A 22,461-nucleotide genomic window follows, 5' to 3' on the forward strand; every position below is an offset into this window, starting at 1 on the left:
TCTTCTTGTTCCATAGGTTCGAGGCAAAATTCACACTACTTACCTGCCTCCTTATGAACTAGTAAATATACGTAAAAAGTGCTACTGCGATGGTTGTATCACAAGAAATTCTAAGCCTAAAATCCTAAATTATAAAAACATAATAGGAAAGAATCTCCTGTGTTAGACGGTCTATAGACTAAATAGGAATATCGGATTCCTGATCATTTAACATAGTATAATTATCAGATATTGACAATAACTTAAGTATGTTTAAAATTATTGAAGAAGAAACTGAAGACTCAAAAACCCGAACTACTAACAACTACAATCAACAGAAAGAAGATGAATTTCAACAAGCATCAAATAGAATTTCTAGAGGTGATTGATGTAGTTTCTAAAATTAGAAACTTGGTGGCCTAATCAGCAAATCAGACATAGCTAAATAAACAATTAGGGATTGTAACATATATTAGAATAAATATTCTGGAATTCATATACACAGAGTTGAAAAATGTGGCATATTTAAATCTACCATAATGAAACTGTAGAACAGAAAAAATGCAGAGAAGATCTTAAAAGCAACCAGTGAGAAATGACACATTGACAGTCTACTCCTCAACAGGCTTTACAGGAGTCAAAAAGCTGTAAATATGTTTACCTAGAAGTATACCCTAGGAGCATCTACAGGAAACCACCTAAGAAAGAATGCAATCACCAGTGGGCAGACGCCAGGTTTCATCCGCATTTGCCTAGCCTCTTTAGCAGGAATTACTATACGCAGAGTCAGCCTCTGCCCACTCACTCTAGCTCATTATCAGTCAGAAGTCAAAGTCACCTCACTTTTTTCAACTTGATTGCCAGTTCTTCAAAGTCATGGGCATGTATCATATGCATTCTCGTGATGTACACAGTGCCCTATATATAGAGAAAATGTAACATCTTAATACAATTTACTTTTAGCAGATTTGAATGCTTCTCTCTCTATATATAGGTATGTATATATATTATATAAAATATACAGTCACCCCTTGGTATCCACAGGGGATTGATTTCAGGACCCCTCATATACCAAAATCCACAGATCTGAAGTTTCTTATGGTCAGTCCTTTATACCAAGTTCCATATTCAGAAACCACAAGTATGGAGGGTCTACGGTACACACACACACATACATATACACACACATATACATATTATATATATATGTATGTATGTATACATATATTTGTATGTGTGTATCTGTGTGTGTATAGTGTGTATAGTATGTATAGTATGTTAAAAACTACACACACATGGGTGGGCGTGGTGACTCATGCTTGTAATCTCAGCACTTTGGGAGGCCAAGATGGGTGGATCACCTGAGGTCAGGAATTCAAGGCCAGCTTGGCCAACCTGGTAAAAACCAGTCTCTACTAAAAGTTAAAAAAAGTAGCCAGGCGTGGTGGCAGGTGCCTGTAATCCCAGCTACTCTGGAGGCTGAGGCAGAAGAATTGCTTGAACCCAGAAGGCAGAGGTTGCAGTGAGCCAAGATTGCACCACTGCACTCCAACCTGGGCAACAAGAGCGAAACTGTGTCTCAAAAAAAAAAAAAAAAAAAAAGAAACTATACACACACACACATATGCATATGTGTATATGTATGTATACATATGTGTGTGTTCCTGTGTATATAGTGACTCTGACTATACATATATACATAAAGGTGTATGTGTGTATAGTTTTTAATATGAGAAACTAAATCAGTTATTTGTAGTTCTATTTGTTGTTACTTCAATTTTAGCTGTTTTTGTTGGTAGGGGTTGTTAGAGTCATGTTCAGATTGTTTTATAAAGTCTTTCAATGCCAGACTGACATTTTCCCTTCAGTCAATTGGTATAGGCAGCATTTTGCATGTTTAAGGAAAGAGTTGTCAAAGCTTTATGTTTAGAAAATGTAATGCTGTATAGGCATTCTATTTCTTTTTATATTGCAGAGTTCCAAGTAAAATGTTCAAGTTATAATAAATATTTAATGAATTTGATTCAATTTGCTATTCATCTCCTTGGTAAATAAATTACTGTATTTTCATTTTATATAGAATAACATTAAAATGTGAGTTTTTAAAACTTACTTTTAATTACACAAGAAATAAATGCTCATTTTGAAGATACGAAAAGATGGAGTTAAATGAAACCGTTCAGAGTTCCACTGCTAAAGACAATCACTGTTAAAATTTTGTTGTATACATATTCAACTACTTTTTATTCATAATCATATACATAAATATAGAAATATAAAGCAAACATGACATACATATATGTGTGTATAAAACTATATTTATATAATATTTATCTGTATGCATACATTTTATAACTTGTTTTTATTCTCCAGTGTATATTAAAATATTTATATGTCAATAACAATATACTTTTATTCTTAATGCTTGCATGGTATTTTTTATAGTTGTATTATTTAATTGGTTATTTTGTTAGATTTTAAGTTTCGACTTCCCTTACTCTCATGAACACTATTTCTCAGAATATATTTCTAAAATGGACTTTGCAGGTTAAATGATACAAAAATTTGTAAAGCATTAACAAAATTTGAACCCATATTTTTTCACTCTCACCAGCAAATAGAAAATTCTGAAGGTTTAGGATTCCACTACTTGCAAATAAAAGCCATGTTTTATTTTTATTTTTTTCTTAATCAGGTTTTTCTTAAAATATATTTAGATTTTAAAGTTTTGCCTTCCAAAAAAACCTCCCCGAATTTTCCACTTTCGAAATGTCGCAATTACAAATTTCTCAATTACAATTTGAGAAATTACAAATTTCAATTTGTAATTTTTTGTGTAATTTCTTGTAACTAAGTGTTTTGCAAGAGCTGGATTAGATTATTTTCTAGCTACCATATTCTATGAGATAATGTAGATATAGAGATACAGCTACATCATATAAAGATACATCATATATAAGAATACATATTTTACATATATAATCATATCTGAACACATATAACAAAAGAAAAATGTATCAAATATACATGTTTTTATTTTTTCTAGTCATATATTTAGACATATATGTTTGATATAATTTTTATTTTGTTTCTGTAAGTAAATTTGAAAATACTATAATTTTAAGACCTGACTCAAAGAAATCAAACAAAAAATGATATGGCATTTGTTGAGTTAGCATGGCCTTAAACAACTTGAAAATTAACTAAAATGCTTACTGCTTGCTTTTTTTAGTTTATATACTTACTACTGTCCCAATCAAACTGAAAGCCTGAATTTCATATTCCACTTAGAAAGGCTAAAGAATATTTCATTCACCAAGTTGGATTTATGTAAAAAAAAAAAAGACACATTTTGTATTCTGTCATTTAAGCACTTTCTGAAGTATGCTATTTTATTCGAATCTAATGCCATTCTAACTCCTCTCCATTTTGTCCTGCGTGAAGCAATTATAACCCCAGATTGCTACACGGTCTGGGAGCACCAGGAAGACTGTTAACACTTCGCCTCTCTGGCACAAGATCACACTCAACAGCTTATTAAGATTCAGGCCTCAGCACCAATGACCAACGTGCAGCACAGTCCTGGGATTTACTTCCAACTCATTTAATTACAGAAATCAATGAACTCCTGGAGCTGGGCCAGGTGAGAGAAAATGAGTCCAGCCCAACTGACATTTTGTTTATGCTATCAGGATAGTTCAAGTATCCCTGCCTAAAGAAACTATTGCAATCTACAAGACCTCAGACTGGCAAACTGGTGAGAATAAAAAAGTCCAAAAGGTTTGCTCTTGGATAAAAAATAAATATGTAACCTAGGTTTGCTATTTTGTTAAATCACCATGATGTTGAACTTTTTTGACCATTACCCAAGATAAGAAATACATTTTAGATCACAACCCATTACATGCACACACACACACACCGTGCCCCCCCCCCCCCAACGACAACAACACCTACTATCAATGAGTTTTTAAAGACATAAAACAAAATTCGTGTTGTGGCATGGTGTCTGGCATTTGGTAGATTACCCCAATAATGTTAACATTTTTTCTTAAATTATTCTAGAATTTATCAATCCAGAAATATGTACAATTTCACTATAAGGTACAAAGAGAATTTATTTTGAAAAGCAGTTGAAATATCCAAATACAAGGTGTTCGTAACCTGATGGGAAAGTGTAAAACATAGCATGGTAGTTGACAAATGAATTATACAGAAGGTAAAGCCCGTAGACATTTAGAAGCAACAACGGCATGGTGAGCTAGAGTGACATCATAAGATGCAGCACTTGGACTGGGTGTGGTAGTTCAGGCCTGTAATCCCAGCACTTTGGGAGGCCGAGGTGGGCGGATCACCTGAGATCAGGTGTTCAAGACTAGCCTGGCGAACATGGTGAAACCTCGTCTCTACTAAAAATACAAAAATTAGCCAGGCGTAATGGTGGGCGCTTGTAATCCCAGTTACTCGGGAGGCTGAAGCAGGAGAATCACTTGAACCCGAGAGGTGGACATTACAGTGAGCCGAGATTGCGCTGTTGCACTCCAACCTGGGCAACAAGAAACTCTGTCTCAAAAAAAGAAAAATGTTAAATATTATCATTAGTATTAAAGTTATCATCCTTCCTACATGTATATAAATACTACAGTTATGTTACTACAGTTATTATGTTTACCTTTCAATTATTAGACACTGAACACTTATTCTCCTTTCCTTCATTGCAGCAATCATAGTGTCTGGCAAAGCAATAGCATCTCTGTAAAAGGTTACACTTATTCAGCATGAGCTAATTTTCTGAGAGATAAGTAGATATTCTCACCAATAGATGACGGATATCCAAACATTATTCTATACAGGGATATTGATTCATGTGTTAAAAGCTTGGTTGTAATTTTTCTCCAGACCTCTAGTTTTTTTTTTTTTTTTTCTTTTGTTTTCAATAGTACTATCATTTTCTCTTTCACCCATGCTAGAAGTCTTGAGTGATTTTTCATTAATATGATGCAGGGAAACATGGACAGAAGAGGAATAATGTACCCACAAATGAAGCAGAATTAATCATCTGAACCGTGGACAGCTGTAGATATGTGCCATCCTAACATTGTATTCACATAAAATGCATTACTTCTTGGTTTTCTTCAATAAATTCATTGAAAAATTATTTTGATTTTATGCCACAATATATGTAACAGTGATATATTTTTTCTTTTTAGTGTAGACAGGGTTTCACTATGTTGGCCAAGCTGGTCTTGAACTCCCAACCTCAGGTGATCTGCTTATCTCGACCTCCCAAAGTGCTGGGATTATAGGCATGAGCCACCGTATCCTGCCTTCTTATTAATTGTAATAACCAATACTTTGCCTGTGGTTCTTCTGAATGTTCTGTGTAAACATCATGTCATTTGACAACAAAGGCAGTTTTTTTTTAATGTTCTTATAACTTTTATCTATTTTCTTGTCATATTACATTGGCTAAAATACTGCTTATTGAATATAATCAAAAAAGATGCTTGTAAGCATCCTTGAGTTTTCTGATTTTGAAGAAAATGCTTTAAATATTCGAGAGTTAGAAATAAAATTAGTTATTATTTCTTAATAAATAATCTTTACAATTTAAGTTCGTTCTTTTATACACAATATACATTTCTGATATATCTTCTCAAAATTGCATATATGTGTTTTTGTGTTTGTGCATAGGTGAATGTGTGTGTGTATGTCTTTGCTTGAATATACCTTAATCCTAAAAGAAGCATTACATCTATTAGGAAAATACTTACTCTAGGTTTTACAAAATTTCAGGAAACAGTTACAGATGCTCACTATTTCCACTACTACATGAAATTAAACTAGTGACATCAATCAATGTAAGAACTCACGGAAAATTTTTTAGAAAAATAAGAATTGAAACAACAAAGTGAAATTGGCTTTATTAGCTGATGATAAAATGGGGTACTTGCAAAATCATGAAATCAATACATAAAACTATCTCACACAATAATATAAATCAGTAAGGCATCAGGATATAAAATTACTCTCCAGAATTAGTAGACTTTGTATGCACAAATAGCCAGTTTGAAAAAATAATGGTTGTTACAAATTTATATATAGTAACAACCATGAAGACAAAAATGCATAAAATTAACTTAAATAATTGTGAAAGTTATATAAGAAAAAATTGTAAACACCCTGAAAGATAGAAAAACAGATATAGTTAAATGGAAATATATTTCTTTTTACTTGGATAAATGATTCATAGACATCATGAGCATGCCAGTTGCTTTTTAAAGTTTAAAACATCTCAAAAGAAATACAAATAATATTTTTATGAAGCTAGACAAGTTAACAGTAAATTTGACATAAAATAATTATAAACAAATATGTAGAAAAACATAAAAAAGCTACAATAGTATATTATCCCTGTATGGTATTAAATTACCATACAGTCTATATATAATTTAAATAGCCAGAAAGAGTTAAGAGTAGACTAGAAGGTCCAGAAATAAATTCTAATATATACGAAAATTAGTACATTACATGTACCTCAAATCTTTAGGGCAAAGATGCACTTTTTAATAAGTAATGATGGAACAACCATATAACTATATAGAACAAGAAAATATATCCATACCCTATAACATACACAGTAAAAAGCTCCAAATGACTTCAATATCTAAATGTAAAAATGAATAATGGATGAATAAAACCATAGGAATATTAGAAGAAATTCCACTTCAGCATTGGTGTAGAAAAAGCTTTTATATTTATAATTTAAAACTCAAATGCAATAAAATAATAGTTCTCAATTAGGTGTGATTTTGTTGTACAGGTAACATCTAGAAATGTCCGTGGGTAATTTGGTGGCAACTGAAAAGAAAATGAGGTGTGTGTAACTGGTATCATGTAGGTAGAGGTCAAGAATGAGACTGCACATCCTGCATTGCACAGGTCAATTCCCAGAACAAAACATTTTCTTCTTCAAACTAGCCATCATGCTGCAACTGAGAACTCTTAAAACAAAGGAAATGGTAAATATATTTTACTACATTAAAATGCATCTTTTGCTTGTCAACAATATTCAAAGTCATAAAAACTGTGAGAAAATGTTTGCAAGATATATAAAAAATAAAAACGTACTAACCCTAACATATATTTTTAAATCTACAGAGTTAAGATAAAAGGACCAACAATTTATTAGAAAAATGGGCAAAGGCCACGGCCATGAAAAGACTCTTTACATTCTCTCACACTCACACACAAGAGTTTTAAAAAGTGATCCTTAAAATATTGAAATTCTGACTCTGCCATAATAGAAAGACCTTGTTGATCATCCCAGCAATTTACATGTAGCCCATTAAAGGCTGTGAGTGAAGAGCAAGGACCATGCTCCAGAATAAAGATTAGACAACTTTTACTGTAGAAGGCTAAATAGTAAATATTTTAAGCTTTGTGAGACATACAATTTCTGTCCCAACTGCACAAATCTACCATTATAATGTGAAAGTGCCCATAGACTAGATACAAATGAACAAGTATGGCTATGTTCCAATAATATCTTTTCATGAAAACAAGCAACAGGCCAGATTTGGGCTATGGGTCATAATTGCTTAACCCTGACTTAAAGTCAAAGTCATGATTTAGGACTAGGTTCTAAACTAAAATGGGTCTGTTTTAATAAGGAATAAACGTATACCTAACAGGGACAAGATAATTTTCCAGTAATTTAGCTTATAATTGAACAAAACTCAAAATCATTTTTTTAATGGTGACATCATCTATGAATCATCATCAATGTCAAATATGCCATCAGAAATTTTTAAAATACGCAAAGAAGCAGAAAATGTGATTAATAGTCTTAGGAGAAATCAGTCAAGGAAAAAAAATGAGATGACTCAGGTATTTGTATTAAGTAAGGACTTAAACATAAGTATTGTAAATATGTTTAAGAACTTGAAGTATGGATTATGACTGCACAGTCAGGAAATAGTAAAAGATAAAGACATACTATATAAAAAAAGAACTAAAATGAAATTGTAGAGCTGAAAATGACCAGATCTGAAAAAACAAAAACTTTACTCAATTGACTTAACATTTTATTAGATACTGCACAAAATCAAGTCAATAGAAATTATCTATTCTGAAGAAAAAAATAGAGAAAACTGTTTAAATTATATAGAGACTTGCAAACCATAAGACAATAGTAATCAAAGTTGCAGAGAGAAGAGAAACTTAAAAGAGCAGAAAAAAACATATTTAGCAATGTATAAGAGTTCAAATTTTCCAAAATTTTGCAAATAAACAATATGTACAGTTCCAAGTAGCTCAGTAAACTTCAAGCAGGATAAATGCAAAAAAAAGAACCATGCTTAGGCACATAATTAAGCTGACGAAAGCTAAAGATGTCTTCAAAAAAAATTCTGAATTAAAAAAACCTTATTGAAACAGCAATATGTATGATAACTTACTATCTATAATTAACTCTTAAAATCAAGAAAACAAAAAAGAGAAATAAATTCCGTCAACCCAAAATACTATAACCAGCAAAAATGTCCTTCAAAAATGAGTGTCAAGTAAAACTATTTTCAGTAAACAAAAACTGAGGTAATTAATTGCTCATAGAATTGCATTATAATAAATGCTAAAGGAAGTTGTTTAAGCTGAGAGAGACATACACATATATGCACATATTTAATATATATGAAGAAAAAAGAGAAAGTAGGGCAAATGGAGCAAAATATAGGCAATTGGTGAAAATGGATAAAGGACATATTGGAATTTCTTGGTGGTTTTAAATAAATTAAAATTACACAAAAATGAACTATTCATTCCAAAATAATGTTTTATTCATCAAGATGACCTTGGTGAATATCTTTTCTATGCACATGATTTGTATAAATGTACGTGTGTATGTGTGTTGTACGTTTATAAATGAAACAAAATGGTATATTTTTCTTTTAATCTTAGTAATGTTGCTAACTAGATATGTTACTCTATGTTTAACCTTTATGAAAACAACTTTCTGTAACTGGAGAATGAACATAGTTGTATTAATTTTACATTCCTCAAAAAATGAGTATATATGTGAAATTCTTCAATCTTTAGAAATACAAAATCTTATGAGATTCCCATTGTAACTGGTGTGAGTAATGAGCTCTTTTTCTTATTACTAGAAATATTCAGTTAAAATAAGTTTAACCTTAAGTCCACTGAGGCCATTTAAAATTATGGAATTCTATAATTTGATCATTTAGGAATACTTTATGTCAATAAACACCAGCAAATGTGTACTATGCTTACTAACTGGGTGGTGATATAATCTGTGCACCAAACCCCTAGGACATCCAATTTACCTATACAACAAACCTGCACAAGAACCCTCAAACCTAAAATAAAATTTGAAAAAAAAAAAAAAAAACTGCCAATATAGTTAGGTACCAATGTGTTCTAAACCTAGAATCATGCAAGGAAGTTATTAAAATTGTAGATCTGAATGACAATCCTAGAAATTCTTAGTCAGTAAACCTGAGCTTTCTCAGGCATAGTTCATATCAATGTATTTTAGTTTCTGTCTATTGCCATGCTTTTTATTCTGTAAACTGGACACTTGACTATTATAATGAATGCACCAACTTTGGAAATCAGAACCTATCTCCTTCCCAGGGATTTGTCAAGATCTGTTGTTCATTCTCCTATAGCTGTTGTTGCTTGTTTGGTACTATCGTGAACTTAGTCCATAAAGTTTGTTATTAGTTCTTACAAATGTCCCCTGGAGTTTCTGTTATGTTTTCTTCATGATCAGCTAATGGTCTTTTTTTTTTTTTTAAGTGATTAGAACCAAAAAATCTCCTAGTCTTTGCTGAGGGATTCTGTGTCTATTTGGGGCACATTTTCTACATTCATCAAGGCAGTTAACAATTTTGCCTTAGCCTTCACTTCCTGCTTTCACTAAGCTTCAGGGTCAGCAGGAGATGAGATCTTAGGAAAATCTCCTTATCTTTCCTGAACACACATACAGCCCTGAACATGTAGGTGGGCTTTTAGATTCCAGGAATATGTTGGGACTTTTCAAAACACTTAATAACATTTCATTCCTCAGCCTTTCTTCTCAAGCTTTTTGGTTAGCTTATTATCTGTTCCAACTGCTATCTAGTACCTCAGGCAGTGGCAACCTAAGATATTAGTTTATAAATGTTTTCACAATACCACCTGGGAAGCAACTTTAGTACTAAGTTAGCTTAAAATTTGTTAAAATAAGTGCAAGCTTTTTAAATTGTTCTTTCAGCAAGCAACTGGGAACAGGTCAAATCAAATAACGAATTATAGTTTTTTACGAGTAATTCTCCTTTAAACACTTTGGTGCTGGAACGCAGCCTGTTTCCTCCTCCTCCTCCCCCTCCCCCCCCTCCCCCACTTCCTCCTCCCTCTCACTCTGTTGCCCAGGTGGGAGTGTGGTGGTTTGACCACTGGCTCATGGTAGCCTCTATCTCCCAGGCTCAAGCAGTCCTCCCACTTTAGCCTCCCAGATAGTCAAAACTACAAGTGTGTGTCACCACACCCAACTAATTTTCTAATTTTTGGAAGAGACAAGGTCTCTTTCTGTTGCCTTGGCTGGTCTCAAATTCCTGGGTTCAAACAATCCTTCCGCCTCAGCCTTCCAAAGTGCTGGAATTACAGGCATAAGCTACCATGCCCATCCTCAGCCTGTTATTTTCATGGGTACCAAGCTTCGGAGTAAAGAGTGGCTGGGGCAATTTAAAATGCCAGAAAGTTTGCTATTATTACCAAGAATTAGCCATTTTTTTTTCTTGAATAAATGGTGCCTAGTTTTTCTTGCGTAAGAGTTCCCAGCAAAGCTTTTCAGAACCCTTTGGTTAATACCTAGAATTTCAAAAAAAGAAAAATTGATTCCAACAGTTTTTATCCACTTTTTAATATTTTTTAATGGAAGGGAAGAATTTGAAGTTTTTTACTTCACTTTTTTTGGCCGACATTGCTTCATTTTTTTTTTTTTTTTGCTAAATTACAAAAAAAGTAAATTATTATTTGTACGTTTTATTTGTATAAATAAATTGTACTTATATGTGTGTATACATACGTAATTATATGTGTGTGTGCATTTTTTAAAAACTGCACTTTATATTTCATGATAAGTTGTATTGTGCGTCACTCATTATTTAAACCTATTTTGATCGTGTACCCTTTGGCCCATTAGTATAGTGTTTCAACATTTTTGCCTACCTTTTGGAAAATATAACATAAAAATATTGGTGGTTAGCAATGACATATTTGTACTCCATGCTTATGATTTGACCTCATAGTCTCTTGAGCACAATTGACATTTTTGCTTAGGAGTATGTTGATAATAGGTCCTGATTTGCCTGATTCCGTTCTAATTTACACCTATGTCTGGTTGGGGCTGTTAAAAAGCACATTATAAAAAAAAAAAAAAAAAAGAGGAGAGTCCTGGTTTAGACTCTACATTATATGATGACCCTACTTACATTTCCAAAAAAAAAAAAAATAGAGAGTGTGTCAATGAATTTCAATGATACTCAATTTAAAAAACCTTTCCAGTATTTCCACTAAAAATCAAAAGTTCTGAGACATGGTTATGTGAAGTACAGAGGCCTGGTTTAAATGTTGAGTCTACCTACAACAGAACTTAGCAAGTAATTTCTCTTAACAGTGTTTCAATTTTCTTTTTGTAGCACGAGTTTTGTAAACTAGTAATTCCTTAGGTTGACTTAGATATAACAAGTTTTTTAATCTGTTATGTGTGTTTATCAAATATTGAAAGGTTTTGATAGAGTAAATTTAAATATATGTTGAATCAAGACAAATATTGTTAACTATATGTGAGATATTTTTTAGTAAGTTTTTTGATGTTATAAAGGAGTCCCTTGGAGTCAGCACCCCTGTGAGGTTCACTCTTTAATAAAATTTTAAATTAAAAGCAACACTGTTCTCTAAATAGACAGAATATTTTAGTAATTTATTATCCCAAGAGACTATGAGATAAAATGTATAGGTGTCTACATTAAAAAATAATTTAATGCCATTAAAAATTATATTTATAAAATACTTAAAGTTATAAATACTCATGATAATTGTATATAAAAAGAACTCTACAATATATGCAACATAATCCAAAGTTTTCATATATTTTAAAAGAAAGGAAGAAAATGAGACCATGTATTAATATTATGAGCTGAATTGTGTCCCTCTAAATTCACATGTTAAACTCCTAACCCCTAGTATTTTAAAATATGACTGTATTTGGAGTTAGAGCCTTTAAGAAAGTAGATAAGACAAAGTGAACTTATGTAAAAAATATTTCTTTTTTTTTAATTTTTTTATTTTATTTTATTTTATTTTTTTTTTTATTATTGTACTTTAAGTTCTAGGGTACATGTGCATAACGTGCAGGTTTGTTACATATGTATACTTGTGCCATGTTGGTGTGCTGCACCCATCAACTCGTCAGCACCCATCAATTCATCATTTATATCAGGTATAACTCCCCAATGCAATCCCTCCCCCCTCCCCCCTCCCCATGATAGGCCCCAGTGTGTGATGTTCCCCTTCCCGAGTCCAAGTGATCTCATTGTTCAGTTCCCACCTATGAGTGAGAACATGCAGTGTTTGGTTTTCTGTTCTTGTGATAGTTTGCTAAGAATGATGTATAAATTATTCTACTACAAAGACACATGCACACGTATGTTTATTGCTGCACTATTCACAATAGCAAAGACTTGGAATCAACCCACATGTCCATCTGTGACAGACTGGATTAAGAAAATGTGGCACATATACACCATGGAATACTATGCAGCCATAAAAAAGGATGAGTTTGCGTCCTTTGTAGGGACATGGATGCAGCTGGAAAAATATTTCTTAAAACACACAAGGGCTTAAATACTAGCTCTGTCACTTACTAGTTTTGTGAACTTTCTCAGTTGCAGATTCCTAATCTGTGAAATAAGGATTAAAAACTCTATCTTACTACATTATTACATATAACTTGCTTATTTGTGTCACTGATACTCTATAAGTATCAATAAGTGATGGTGGTAGCATTAATATCTATAAAAGTAGTACTAGTGTAGATAATGGCATGGCTAAAAAAGATATTTTTTAAAAATGTAATCATGTGTTTTCCAAATTTCCTACAGTGGTCAAACTGTATTAATTTGGAAAAAAAAAGAATGAATGTAATTTAAAAATACTTTAAGAATGTATGGATAAGATTAAGTCCTTATAGTTAATCATCTGTAAAAAGTGCTGTCTTATTCCATTTAGGCTGCTATAACAGAATATCATAAACTGGGTGGCTTATAAACAATCCAAATATATTCCTCACAGTCAGTTCTGGAGGCTGTGGAGTCCAAGATCAAGGGGCAAATAGATTTAATGTCTGGCATTGATATAGTTTGTATATTTGTCCCCACCTAAATCTCGTGTTGAAATGCAATCCTCAATGTTGGAGGTGTGACCTGGTGGGAGGTGTTGAGATCATGGGAGTGGATTTCTCATGAATGTCTTGGGCCATACCCTTGGTGATAAGTGAGCTCTCCCTCTGAGTCCACATGAGATCTGGCAATTTAAAAGTATATGGCACCTTCCACAGCCCCTCTTTGCTCCTGCTTTTGGCATGTGAAGTGCCTGCTGTCACTTCACCTTCTGACATGAGTCAAAGTTCCTTAAGGTGTTCCCAGGAGCTGGGCAGATGCCAGTGCCATGCTTGTTGCATAGCCTGAAGAAACATGAGCCAATTAAATCTTTTTTTAAAAAAAAAATTACACAGTCTCAGGTATTTCTTTATAGCAATGCAAGAATGGCCTAATACTCTCCTGGTTCTTAGATGCTTGTCTCCTAGTGGTGTCCCCAAATGGCAGATAGAGGAAGCAAGCTCTCTTGGGATTCCTATAAGGACAAAAATTTCATTCATGAGGGCTCAATTCTCATGACCTCATCTAATCCTTATTACCTCCCAAAGACCCCGCCTTCTAATATTGTTACAGTAGAGGGTATAGTTTCAGCATATGAATTACTGGAAGTACAAAAGTATTAAGTTTATAACAAGTATTACATTTTTAAACACGTCAACCAATGACCTGTAGATGCAGGCCTGCACTCAAACAAAGTTGGGTTTATTTAGCTTCCAGCAGCAAAGAAGAATACACATAAGAGCAAACAAACAGCATCGTGGTAAAAGAGAGTTATGAAGAGGTTATTCTGGAACTCGAATATGTACAAGATGATTCTAAGGTGGTTGTACAAAAAGCAGTGGCCATTTCGGAATTGCAGGCTGTCAGGAAGCAGGGGTAATGCTGTGATTGGGTATCTTGGTAACTTTTAGCTAGAGGTGAGAGGATTAATGTGAAATTAGAGCTGTTACTGGTGAACAAACAGTGGTCATTCATGTTAGCTAGAAGAGGAGATACATATTTTTGTGGGTCCATGGTGTCTTTTCCAGCTAGTTTCATCATAGAGTCTCTGGGTCACTGTTATGTTCCTCCAAGGTCACACAATGGGTTTGTCTGTGAAAGTTTTGTTTTGTGATTTTGGTTCATGTTCAGTTGCTAACAGCCCAGCCTGGCTTCTTTGGCTCTCAGCTTCTAGCTGCCAACTACCAGACTTTCCTCTTCTTTTTCCTCTTTTTTCATTTTCTTAATTTTCTTGCAGTTTAAAGACTGCTGATGTGGATGTGCCAGGAGAGATTATGGTGTCACATTCTAAATTTCTTAGTTATTCTTTGTCACCATTTGTCAGTACTAAATAGACCACCCTGCTGGACAAATTGCAAACTGGCGTTCAAACATAGTTTATAAGTAAATAAGACTGACTCAATATAATATTAATATTAATATTAAAAGTTTTCTTTGCAAAAATAAGGTTGTCTCACTGCAATTCCATAAATTTTTTGATAAGGAATTTACTGCCAGTCATCTGGACCCTAAAACACACCCCCTCCCAAAGTGGGAGTTTATAGGTAAAGTTTCTATTAAGTGTTAATATCGAACTACAGAGGGAGAAAGATTCAGTATGTTGGCAGGCCTGATCTCTAACTAGTGAATTAGTTAAATGTGATACATTGAAATGATTCGCTTGCTGTGAGAGGTTCTGTGAGTTTGGTGACTTCTCTACTGTTTCCTGCTTACCCTGAAGGCTGCATAAGCTGCGGGGATCATGGAGGAGAAGGTGAAGAGAATCTTATAACCTTGTCTAATTGCTTCTGCATGAAGCACTTGGCTGTCCTGCTGAGATTTCCTGGTGCCTGTGTGTTGGGGTGCAGGTGGGAAATGGAGGCAGAAGGACATTTGGAGAGAGATTGCTTTAAGCTACTTCCTCATAGCAAGGGACAAAAATGTTCTCATTTTCTTCTTATCCTGGTGGTGAACTGGAATCCAGCAAAGCTTCAAAAATTAGAGGACTCTCACAGGGCCTTACTGAAAGAACGCAGGTAATCAACAGAGGCAATTTTTAAAAGTAATAATCAGAGGGGAGCGATGTAGAACTTGCAATTATGTGCTGGAGAAAGTTGAACTGTGAAGGGCTGGAATTCACAGGGGGCAAGTATCCAGCTAAGAACCCCACTAATGAATTCAAAAAGGCTGTTCTTGCTTTGAAAATGTCAAAGAATAAGAATCAGTAAAATTATAGAAGGGGAAACACAAAAAACCTTAGTGACTGATCATGGTAAAAGAATATATGAGTCAGTTAGATATTGATTTAGAGGACTTCTTATTAGATGAAGAAAAAAAATGCTTACTTCTAGGGTTAACAAATTGGAGTTAAAAATTCCTGTGAAGGTTTAGTAAATCAAATAAGTGCTAAACTCTAAGGTAACACACACACACACACACACACACACAAACATACATACATGTATATACCTTTGATAGATTGAACAAGAAAGATCTAAGTGAAGGGCAGCCAATCTACAAACAGTGATTAAGTGGAAGAGTACCAGGTCTAAGTTAGTTATTTGTGGAGAGCAGCACAGAACTAAGACAATGACGTTTTGTGTCTTTTGGAAAGCGCTGGCTGCTTAAAATACCAACTGCCTGGAGTATGCTGCCTCAGGTGGGATAACCAGTAGGAAACTCCAGCATTCTTAAGAATTGCATGGTAATTAGAAAAAAACCTTTTCCATTATTAAAATAATTTACTTAGAGTAAATTAACTTTTTTGAGCGTAGACATTGCTATTGTTTCCATACAGGACCAAGATAGGGAGATTAAGCAACATGAAAATGCAAGGCAATTCTTCCTGAAAACCTTAAGTTTTGTTTGCCAGAGTTCCCTGTTATTCTTTTCTGCTCTACTTTTCTCACCTCTGGGAATCCTCCCCAGATGCCTCAGGTACGCAGCTACCTGTGAGAAATAGTCCCTCTCCACTATTAAAATGTGCTTTGGGGAAATACTGTGCTAAAGACATTCACATTGAGACGTAACTGATCAAAATTTGTGTAAACAGTATTTTAATAGGTGGAAAAGCTTTGTAAGGCTGAGTAGTAAAACTTTAATGGAGGGATTCAGATGGAAATCATTAGGTAGAACTTGTCTGTGGTTACCTATATATGAAATTCCACTAACATCTCCATATCCTTTTTTTCTCCATGCCATGCTTGCTCTGCTCCCATTTGTGTTTCTAAGAGATCCATTTTAGATTCGACTGGGCTAAGTGAGCTCAATGGCCACAGCCCCTCAAGGCCTCTTCACAAATGTAGACTTTTCTTTGCTGAAAATAGGGTCCCATGAACTAAAGAGTGACTGAATGCAAAGCATGCCTATTCACAATTAAGGAAGAGAAAATTGGAGAATTAAGCAAAGTGGTAATAGAACTCAGTAAGACATTATTGAGTACTGATATAGTTAAATGAAACAGGAGGAAAAGAGTTGAAAAGCAAGACTGCTGGGAAGTGATATGGCTGCTGGTTTTGACAAAGAAGGCTCAATCCACCAACACAACTCTTACTTTTATTGTTTTGGAATCTTCATTCTCAGCCCAGAGAGTGGCTTGGCAAAGAGAAACATATCTAATTGGACTTGCAGGGTGAGTGTGGTACAAAAAAAAAAGGATGAGTAATAAGATCAGTTTGTGTTCAGGTGTTCTAAAAGTCAGACGAAAGTCAGGGGCCAAGTTGAGAACATGTTCTAAACCCAAGAGGGAACTGAGTCTCTGAACCAGTTGACATCATGATCATTTACAATGACAAAGCCCTTTCTTCTTTCCCTTTTAGATTAGAGATGACTTCTTCTTGAGCCAAATAGTTTTTAAAGTATTTTTTTTTCCTGTAATGATGCTCTTGTTGGTCCTGTGATCTTTGAGTGGGACTATAGGTGAAGATGCTAATGACTGTAGGTGAAGATGCTAAGAGACAAAAGACCCTGAACACCACTGGCATTAATTAACAATGCAAACAGCACAGTCAATAAAACTCGATAAATATTTTTGAATATCTACTTAAAGCCTGCCGCCATGCTAGAGATATACAGATGGGTAAGTATAAAATCAGAAAAAAAACACCACATGGATAATTCACTGTGTTTCAATCTAATACCTGTTTTTAGAAGAGCTTTAAATAAAACATTATAGGAGAACAAAATAATAGGTTGTTTCAGAGGAATGGGAATGAATAAAAGAGAGTTTTAGGAGAGTTATCAAAAAATTATGACATCTAGTACATCTAGTGTAAGCCTCATCATGCTTTCATTTCCTTAGAAGAGTTTCATTATTGCTTAAGTTTCTCACTTTCTACCTTCTCTTATTCAAAGAAGGTACAAGCTGAAATCTTACATTAAAATGAGCATGAGCATTATAAAAAATAATAGACTATGGAATCTTTTAATTGGTATCAAGTTCTTCATTTTTTATCAAACAGAAGTCATAATAAATTTAATATTTGCCTTTTTATTTTTTAATCTAAAGAAGGAATTTATACCAAGAGTACTTCAATCCAAAGACTTCAATTCTACAAAGACAATGCCTTTGGGTAAAGTAACTGTGCTTTTGAGAGAATCTGAATAATTATCACTAGCCTGGACTTCAGAGGCTATGTTTTCTGAAAACATAAACAAACAAAAATAAGTAAATAAAAAGGAAACATAGCAGAGTGCCTCTAAACTGCTGCTCAGCACGTTTAGCCTGCTTACCTAGTAAGGCATTTCTTGGAACAAGCCCCCTATTGGTTTCATTTTAGAGAAGTACTCTGTTCACACTGGCATACCTTTGGTGATTGTTGGTTTAAGGAAAATTCAACAGAACCAGCAGGAAAAACTGTTCACAGTTCTGATTCCATATTTCTAAAGATAAGGGTGAATATTACAACATCTTTAGAAAGTCTATGATGTTCCTATACAAATTGACATCTCTATCTTTCTTAAAATATTTCATCTAAGAAAATGCTTATTGGTGTTATTTGAAATGTTATTTGTATTGAAATTTTGCAATAAAAACATGTAATTTATAGAAAATAGTATTTTGTCCTCAGTTGTGCCAATTTTTAAATTTAATTTTCTAATTAATTCTGTTATTGCCTAAAGGACTAGACACTTTATTTTTGTTTTTAGGCAGTGTCTCTATAGTTCTTCTTTAATGTTCTCCTTTCTTGTTCCTGCTTCATTCCCCTTCGTTTTAGATACTCCACATTATTCTGATTACCTCCTACTTATCTGCTGGGAATAGAGGGATATCTCACCCTAAATAGTGTGAGATGGCCAAATACGTGACATCCAAAACTTGACAGATAAGATTGGCAGCAGTTTATCAGTCACAGATCCTCACAGACTTGGGTAGGGGAACACTACACTCCATACAGGGTCACATTGGCAGGGTTATTTATGTAGAAGTAGAGTGAACCAGCAGGGGCTATGGTAGGCAGGCTTTGTAGTAACCAGAGGATTGGCAGAGGATTGGTGCAGCTAGTCCACCTGATAGCTGAGTGGAGAACTTTTCCCAATGTTTGGGAATGATCTGGCAAGAGCAGGAAAGCTCATGGCTGGATGTCTATAGTCCCATAAAACCCAAAACTATCAAGGTAACACATGGAATGTTTAGGTGTTGTAATAAACATATCTATCTACATATGTTCTTCAGCTGTCCATGGTCCCAAAGCACTGTACTTGCTAAAGGAAGCCTTCCAAAGAATGCCTTATGCTCTGTTAAATAAAATTTACCAGAAGTCTTTGTTTTGGACTGACTTTATGCACTTAACCCCAACAGACCAGACCAAGTCAGGATGGTGTCACTTGTGCTAGGTGTCATGTAATTAAACTGAACTTTAAGATGGACTAATTTTCTAAGAAATGGAAATTTACAGAAGCCGATAGAAAGAAGCCTAGTGTACTCAAGCTGGCATGATAAGGAAGTCCCCTCTGTTTTAACTGTAGAAGGAAAGAAAGTTTGAAATATCAATTCGATTTTTGTTCTTTGTTTCCGCTTTCCTCAGCCTTTTCTGTCTATAGGACTCACTTCTGCTCAACTTATGAGAGTACCTTTTCTATTTCATAGATGTGGTGCTGACCAATTCATGAATCACTAATAAAAGCCAATTAAATCTTAAACTAAATTTGTTGAAAATTTGGTGTTTGACAGGTCTGATATCAAAATTTCACCACTTATAAAACTAAATTCATTTCACTTTTGAGAGAAACTGTATCAACAAATTAATTCTCATGGAGGTAGTCCTTGGCTGCTCTAGTTGCACTATCCACAAGAAAACCACTCATGGTGCTTTAAAAATACACATAACTTGGCTGGGTGCGGTGGCTCACACCTGTAATCTCAGCACTTTGGGAAGCCAAGATGGGCGGATCACGAGGTCAGGAGTTTGAGACCAGACTGGCCAATATGGTGAAACCCCGTCTCTACTAAAAATACAAAAATTAGCTGTGCATGGTGGCACATGCTTGTAATCCCAGCTATTCGGGAGGCTGAGGGAGGAGAATTGCTTGAACCGGGACCTGGGAGGTGGAGGCTGCTGTGAGCCGAGATCACGCCACTGCACTCCAGCCTGGGCTACAGAGCAAGACTCCGTTTCAACAAAAAAAAAAAAAAAAAAAAGGAAAATACACATATCCTGGCATTACAATTTTACAATTCCAGGAATTCTAAGTAATAGGCTTGAATTACTGCCTACAGAACTGCGTCCAAAAAAAAAAAGAAAAAAAAAATACCCACAAAATTTCCTGATCCTCTTTTTTGAGTTACTGATAGATACAGCAGGCAAATATAATCAATGATATACTACCATTGATTAATTGCATCTGAAATTTGTAGACTACTTTAGCCAACAACAGCAAAATACACATTTTTTTGAAGCTCACATGTAAGATTCATCAATATAGACTATATTCTGGACAAGGAAAACCTTACACCTAAACACATTTAAAGGAATATAAGTTATGCAAACTGTGTTCTCAGACTGCAATAGAATTGAACTAGAAATCAACATAAAGAAAGGTGGAAAGTTCAAAATATTTAGGGATTAAACAACATACTTCCAAATAACAGAAAAATAAAATGGCTCATAATTAATTTAAATGTATTTTGAAGTAAACAAAAATGAAAGTACAGCTTATCAATTTGTGGAATGGTGTAAAAGCAGTGTTTAGAGAGAAACTATGGCATAGAATTATAAGAAAGCTGTAAAATCAATAATTTGTTTCTGCCCTAGGAAACTGTAGAAATAAAAGTAATTTAATCCTAAAGGAAGCAGAAAATCAGCAATAATAAAAAATAGAAAAGAAATCAATGAAAATAAAACAAGATACCCATAGAGAAAATAATGAAACAAAAACTTTCTATTTTGAAAAATGATCATAATATCAATAAAATAAAAGATGAATGAAACTGATAAATGAAAGTGGTATCATGGCTATTGATCTCACAGGCATTGAAAGTATAATTAAAGAATACTAAGAACAGCTGAGCCATACACCTACAAATCTGATAACCTAGATGAAATGAACCAATTACTTGAAAGACATGAACTACCAAAACTTAAAAAATGGAGTAAGTATATATTAATTTAATTGAATAAGTGTATATTAATTTTAAAAAGTATAATTAATCGCCTTCCAAACAAGAGACATCAGGCTCACATTGTTTCATTGGTGAACTCTACCAAATATTTTAGGGAAAGTGATATCAATTCTCTATATTCTCTTCTATTACAGAGAATAAAAGCAGATAAAACATGTTTTAACTCATTCCATGAGGTCACCCTTAAAAAAACTTGATATCAAAACCCAATAAATACCTTTCAAGAAAGAAAATCTACAAAGCAATATTTCTCCTGAACAGAGTTGAATAAATTATCAACACAATTTTAATAAATTATACCAATAGTGTACAAAAAGAATTATACACCATGCCCAAGTAAAATTTGCTCCCAGCAAGACTAGTTCAACATTTTAAAGTCAATTAATTTAATAAATCAGAATGCTATAAAAGAAATATGAGAATTTCAATTGATGCAGAAAAATAATTTGACCAAATTCAGCATCATTCCTGATAAAAACTCTAGGCAAACTAGGATTAGAGGAAACTTTCTCAACTTGATAAAGAATATCTGCAAAAAATCTGCTGCTAGCGTTATATTTGATGGCAAAAACTACATGTACCTTAAGATTAGGAGTTAGGTAAGAATGTTTACTTTTATTGCTTCCATTCAGCATTGTACTGGAAGTCCTAGCTAGTGCAATAGGACAAGAAAAGTTAATTAAAACTATAAACATTAAAAAGAATCAGTATAACTGTATTTGTTTCCATGAGGCATGATTATCTATGTAGTAAAATTTCATTGAATTAATAAAAATCTCCTAGAACTAATAAGTAATTTTTAACAAGTTCACAAGATTAGATTAAAATACAGGAGAATTGCTTTCCTATATAACAGCAATGAACCATTTGGAAGGAAATATTTGCAAAACACTTATCTGATAAAATGCTTGTATCTAAAATATTTTAAAAATTCTAAAACTCAGCCATAAGAAAATAATGCAATTTTCCAAATGGGCAAAAGATTTGAACAGATATCTCAGCAAAGAAAATATATGGACATTCTCTGTCCAAATTTGGTGACAAAAAAGAAGATATACTGATGGGAAATAAGCGTATAAAATATTCACTCTTACATGTCCTTAAGGAATTGCAAATAATAGAAGAACAAGATTCAATTATACAACAATTAGAATGGGTAAAATTCCAAAAAGAACAATGCCAAATTCTGGTAAGGATGCTGACCAAGAGCAATTCTCATTCATTTCACTGCTGGTGAAAATGAAAAATGATATAGCCACTTTGGAAAAATGTTTGGCAATTTTTTATGTATCTAAATACAATTTTACCATGTAATTCAGTCATTGTGCTCTTAGATATTTATTCAGTTGAGTTGAAAAGTATATCCACACACACAAAAAAAACTTATACATGAATGTTTATGGCAGTTTTATTCATAATTGTAAAAAACTGAAAACAACC

The sequence above is a fragment of the Colobus angolensis genome, unplaced genomic scaffold (genome assembly GCF_000951035.1).
Source record: "Colobus angolensis palliatus isolate OR3802 unplaced genomic scaffold, Cang.pa_1.0 Scaffold299, whole genome shotgun sequence".
Taxonomy (NCBI): Eukaryota; Metazoa; Chordata; class Mammalia; order Primates; family Cercopithecidae; genus Colobus; species Colobus angolensis.